Here is a 6,047-nt window from a genome sequence, read left to right on the forward strand (position 1 = left end):
AACCTTTCTTGTTGAGGAATCAACATCAGCCGGTAATCGTAGCCATGCAGAGAATGCAAGGGACTCGTAGACGGTCACATTTGGTGAATGGATATCATTCTGCTCGCAGTATCCTGACACACGAGCAAAAGTTTCTTGCTTCTTTGGGTAGCCAGATATTGTAATGTTGCCCTCTACATATCCACTGGTCTTCCTCCCAGCCAGCACATCCATCAGTGTGGTCTTACCGGCACCACTGACACCCATGAGAGCTGTAAGCACACCTGGCCTAAATGAATCACTGATACCCTTCAACAGTTCCAATCTGTCCTCTTTCACACCTTGTGCTTTGACTTCCTGCATTTTTATCGGATAAGCCATTATATACGATGGTATACACATAGGTTAATTTGCACAGTGAGCATGAATATGTAGGAAATTTTGTAATTTTAATATTTCCGTTAAAAAGGAATACCTCTGTCATGTGTACACTATATCTTATTTCTTTGAATGTGAAGGAGAGAGGTGTAAAAGGCACTAGTAGAAAAGAGGGCTTTGGTTCAGGCCGGGTCAGCCCATTAGTCCCGGGTCTAGCTCACCTCCTATGCACATGAGGTTTTCGATGAAATGCCCGAGCCATACTAGTTAACCTTTCTCCTCTCGAAACACGACCTCCGAACTCTATTTTTCCCGAGATTTGTCTAGGTTTATATTAGCGGCCCGTCACGCCCCGTCGCCGTCTTCACTGTCGTTCAACCTGGCAGTCGGGTCGGGTTTGCCCGGGTCGAGGTCTACCAAACCCATGCCCGATTACTAAATGGGTCTACCCAGTCGCCCACGACCCTGCCCATGGGCGAAGGATCAGACCCATGCCCGAACCCGATGGGTTACCCATCGGGCTGCTGTATAGTGTTCTTGTAAAGTGTACAACAGAGTAGTGGCAAAATTCATACAACAAATATTGGTTCACACAGTGGCAAAATGCACAAATAGCTTCAGTTACTAACCATCGATGTGAATATATAGTAGAACAGCTAGAAAACACAATACCAGGAAGGCAAATACAAGGTTCAGGAGCACAAATAGCATCACAAATACATGGTGCAGGTCTTCAGAAGCACAAATACAAGGTTCAGGAGCAGAGATACAAGGTTCAGGTGCACAAATAGCAGCAGAAATACAAGGTTCAGTAGCAACACAAATACAAGGTTCAGGTTGAGTAGTTGTGTGCCAACAAGCTAGCACTAGGAAGTAGTAGTGTAGCAGCCCATGGATAAATGTAAATAACAGCAGGTAGTAGTGTAGCACGCCGGTTCGTCGGCCTTCTCGTCGCAACCAAGCAGCAGCAGCAACATCATACAATCATGTTTCAAGCTTCAGTTAGGATGGATTGATCATCAACCTCCTGAAACATAAGAAAATAGAAGCATTCAAAGTAAAGAACAAGATTTGCATTAAAATCTAAGATTAAAAGGCATGCTAAGTTGCTAAAAGAAGAATCTGTTACCATCATTTCTGTGTCATCCTTAAGAACAGTTTCAAAGTCTGCAAAGAGAGTAGAATTGCAATCCCCTGATGCATAGATTTAGATATTAACATATAGCAAGGAAATAATATTGTGTATGGAAAGAAGAGTCATGATTGAAATAGATTATCACCTAACATGTCTGCACGGGATCAAGCTTGCATACACGTAAGAGCTTCGGTCATGTTTGGTGCAAGTGAACATCTATGTGCACTTAGTATTCTCCCAGTAGTACTGAAGGCAGATTCTGACGCCACAGTTGTTACAGGAATGGCTAGTATATCATGAGCCATTCTTCGCAATGTAGGATACTTGATACCTGCATACTGCCACCAATTGATGATGTCGAGACCCTCTGGCCTATGGATAATTTCCTCTTCCAAATATAAGTCCAGTTCTGTCCGCACACGAGAAGCACTCGTAACAGGCTTCGAGGACATATATTGTTTAAATATATTCTCCATATCATCTACTGCAGCACCACCTTGGGTAGAAACACTCCTACCTACCTGTGACTCCGAGGTACCCACACCACCATCAGATGCTTGATATTCTAGCAACAAATCACCCATTAACTTTCTAATTTTCTCCACTTCTGTAGTTGCATGTTCAAACCCATAGAGAGAGCCAAACAAAGCTTGCAACATATGAAGCTTATATCTTGGATCAAGGACTGTTGCCACAGACATAAGACCATGGACATCTTTCCAATACTTCTCAAACTTCGTCTTCATTTCCTCAGACATCTTTTGCAAAGGAACATGCTCACTAGTAGACCATTTTCGTATTGCTAGACGAATAGAAGATATTTTGGGGAAGAACAGATTTGTGGTAACATATTTAGTCCCTGAGAATAGTTCAGTGATCTCAAAGAAAACTTGTAGCCTATCACAAAGTTCTTTTGCAAATTTCCAATCTTCTACGGTTGGGCAACAATTGAATAGGAGCTCACGTGTTCTTAGTTTCTCGAACACATCAGTGTATAGTAATGCAATGGATATCATTTTATATGTTGAATTCCACCTAGTCTTGCAATCCAAAAACAACCTTCTAGAATAGTCAATGTTTAGAGTGTGTGCCATCTTTTCAAATTTCTTGTGCCTTTTAGGTGTGGCCTGCCAAAATGCAACACTATCGCGGACTCTAGCAATACCTTTCTCCATGACACTCATTCCATCTTTCACAATCAGATTAAGGATATGTGCACAACAACGCATATGCAGATACTTACCCTCCAACATAAGGGATTTAGTATCCAACTTATCTATCAAGATATCGATAGCCTTGTCATTAGATGTGCAATTGTCAAGGGTGACTGTGGATAACTTCCTCTCTAGATGCCAATCAAGAAGACATTCATGCAAAGCTTGACAAATAACTTCACCATTATGTGGTGCTGGTACATATGCAAACCTAATATACAATAAACATCCAGGTTCAGCTTCACAATCATTAACAAAATAGTTCAGATTCATAACGATACCTTGGGTCGTCTTAGCCTCGATGCCATCTGTACCCTCTGTTGCTTGTGGAGTGGATGACTTATCATGTTGAGTTCCATGCACGGCTGAGCTTTTCCACTCCCGGCGCCGAGAAACTATCCACTGGTGAACTCATCTATACAAGACCACATAAAATTACTTAGTTGAACTCATCTCTCATCTATTATACTGATGTAAACTGAATAGAAAAGGTTGGGAATTGTTCTACTATTGCAACCTTGGTGAGACAGAAGGAGGGCGTGGTGATGGCCTCGGTGCTGCTCCGGCGCGATGATGGCCTCGGTGCTGGTCCGGTGCGGTGAAGCCCTGGAGGAAGAACGAGGATGGCGGCGGTGCTGCTCCGGTTGGACGGGATCGATGCAGAGATGGCGGCCTTGCTGCTCCAACGCGGTGAGCCTGCTGCTCGAGGGATGCAGGCGGAGGTGGTGCTTGGCCGTAGATCTATCAAGGATGGAGGCGGCCTGCAAGGGGGATCCTACGTCCCCACGAGGATGGAGGCAGCGGGGATCCTATGGCCCAGGAGGATGGCGGCCGCGGGGATCCGGCAGCCTGCGACGGTGTCGGACAGTGGGCGGCGGCGGCGGCTTGCCGATGGGACTGGGAGAGGGTGAGAGCGAGACTGCAGGAGTGGGGCGGCTAGGTTTGTGCATTGTGGCTGCGCGAGGAGTGGTGAGTGGAGGTCGGGGTTGGCTTCTCTGCCTCGTAAAACCTAGGTGCTGACTTACTGGACTGGGCCGGGAACGGTGGGCTGGACTGTGGGAGGCTAGCCTACTACTACTATTTAGATATAAATGGCCCACATGTCAGCTAATTGGGCGACCCATGGGCAGGACCTTGTACCCATGCCCTACCCGTGACTAATCGGGTTACCCATCGGGCTTACCCATGGGTGAATATGCCGACCCATACCCTACCCATTCGGGTCAGAAATCGTACCAAGGCTAAGGAGTAATGTGGCGCAATGTCTTGTCAGTTTCGAGCTGGTGTTCCCACCATCCTTCTTCAATATCATGACACGCGTCCTAGTTCATCTAGTCGACAAGATTGTCATTCTGGGGCCCGTATTTCTACACAATATGTTCCCCTTTGAGAGGTTCATGGGAGTCCTAAATAAATATGTCCGTAACTGTGCTAGGCCAGAAGGAAGCATCTCCATGGGCCATCAAACAGAGGATGTCATTGGGTTTTGTGTTGACTTCATTCCTGGCCTTAAAAAGATAGGTCTCCCTAAATCACGGTATGAGGGGAGACTGACTGGAAAAGGCACGCTTGGAGGGGACTCGATAATATGCAGGGACGGATATTCTTGGTCTCAAGCACACTACACAGTTCTACAGAACTCTACCTTGGTGACCCCGTATGTCGATGAACACAAGAACAGTCTGCGCTCCAAACACCCGGAGCAGTGCGACGACTGGATTACATGTGAACACATCAGGACTTTCAGCAGTTGGTTGGAAACACGTCTCAGAGGTGACAAGACTGTTTGTGATGAGCTGTACTTGTTGTCCAGGGGACCATCTTTGACTGTATTGATTTACAAAGGATACAAGATAAATGGGAATACATTTTACACGAATGAACAAGATCAAAAGAGCATCAACCAAAACAGCGGTGTCCGCTTTGATGCAGCAACCAAGAGGGGAAAGGACACATATTATGGTTACATAGTGGACATATGGGAACTTGACTACGAACATGTAAGGTCCCTTTGTTTAAGTGCAAATGGGTCAATCTGTCAGGAGGCGGGGTACAAGTAGACCCACAGTACGGAATGACAACAGTTGATCTGAAAAATCTTGGGTACACTGACGAACCGTTCGTCCTAGCCAATGATGTGGCACATGTTATCTATGTGAAGGACATGTCTACCAAACCGAGAAAAAGAAAAGATAAGGAAGCGAATACATCATATGATGAGCCAAAGCGCCACATAGTTCTTTTAGGAAAAAGGGACATCGTGGGAGTGGAGGGCAAGACAGACATGTCTGAAGATTATGAAAAGTTTCATGAAATTCCTCCCTTCAAAGTCAAGGTTGACCAAAGCATCCTGATAAACGATGAAGATTATCCATGGTTACAGCGCAATAAGCAAATGACACAAGCGAAGAAAAAGTGAAGACTTTCTCCCGCAACTATTATGATGATACCATGCCAACTATGTAACAGACGAGTATGATACCATTGTCCGTTTTGTACATGCACATGCTATGTTTGTGAAATTATGATACCATGCCAACTTCCAACTTTTTCAGAGTTCATTTGAAATTCTTTAATGTCTTATGGTTTGGACCTTGTAATACCATTAATCCCGGTTCGCTCCTTGTCAACTATGTTCTCACCGAGAACACTTAAGAGGGCAGCCACGTGGGCCATTGGTCTCGGTTCGTCTGGACCTTTTGGTCCCGGTTCCACGCACGAACCGAGACCAATGCGCCTCGCCCCTGGCCCATGACCATTAGTCCCCGTTTGTGCCACAAACCGGGACTAAAGGGTTGGTCCTCATTGCGGTCAGAGTTTAGTCCCACCTCGCCAACCGAAGGGTGCTCACACCGGTTTATAGGCCCCTCCCTCTCTGCCTTGTTGAGCTCCTCTCAAAGTGAAAATAGATGCCCTTATACAAGGAATTTGACCTAAATTCATACTGAATTTCTCTGAAATTCATAGAAATTTATTATGAATTTAGGTTGAATTTTCTCTATGGGCGCATCTATGCTCATTTTTTAGTAAAGTTAATCACAAACTTGTGATTCAAACAAATTTAAAAGAATTGAAATTCTAACTATTTAAGTTTGAAAACTAATGGCACTAACAAAAAGTTTATAATTTTTGTGACTTAAAAGAAAAATAATTAAAAATAAAATTTAATAAATAAATAAAAATAGCAACAATAAGTATTTTGTTGTAAGTAGAAACAAAATAAAATAAATAAAGCAACAAAGAAAACAAAAAAACAAAATAATTTTTCTAAAACTAATGGCACTATCAGAAAGTTTATAATTTTGCTGACCTAAAAGCAAACAGAATTAAAAAATAAAGCA

General features: G+C 44.0%; 1 pseudogene; it reads right to left on the reverse strand.

The window, feature by feature from the left end:
• Positions 1–6,047, reverse strand: part of LOC119280071 — a 55,975-nt pseudogene that overhangs the window by 26,046 nt on the left and 23,882 nt on the right.

The sequence above is a fragment of the Triticum dicoccoides genome, chromosome 3B (genome assembly GCF_002162155.2).
Source record: "Triticum dicoccoides isolate Atlit2015 ecotype Zavitan chromosome 3B, WEW_v2.0, whole genome shotgun sequence".
Taxonomy (NCBI): domain Eukaryota; kingdom Viridiplantae; phylum Streptophyta; class Magnoliopsida; order Poales; family Poaceae; genus Triticum; species Triticum dicoccoides.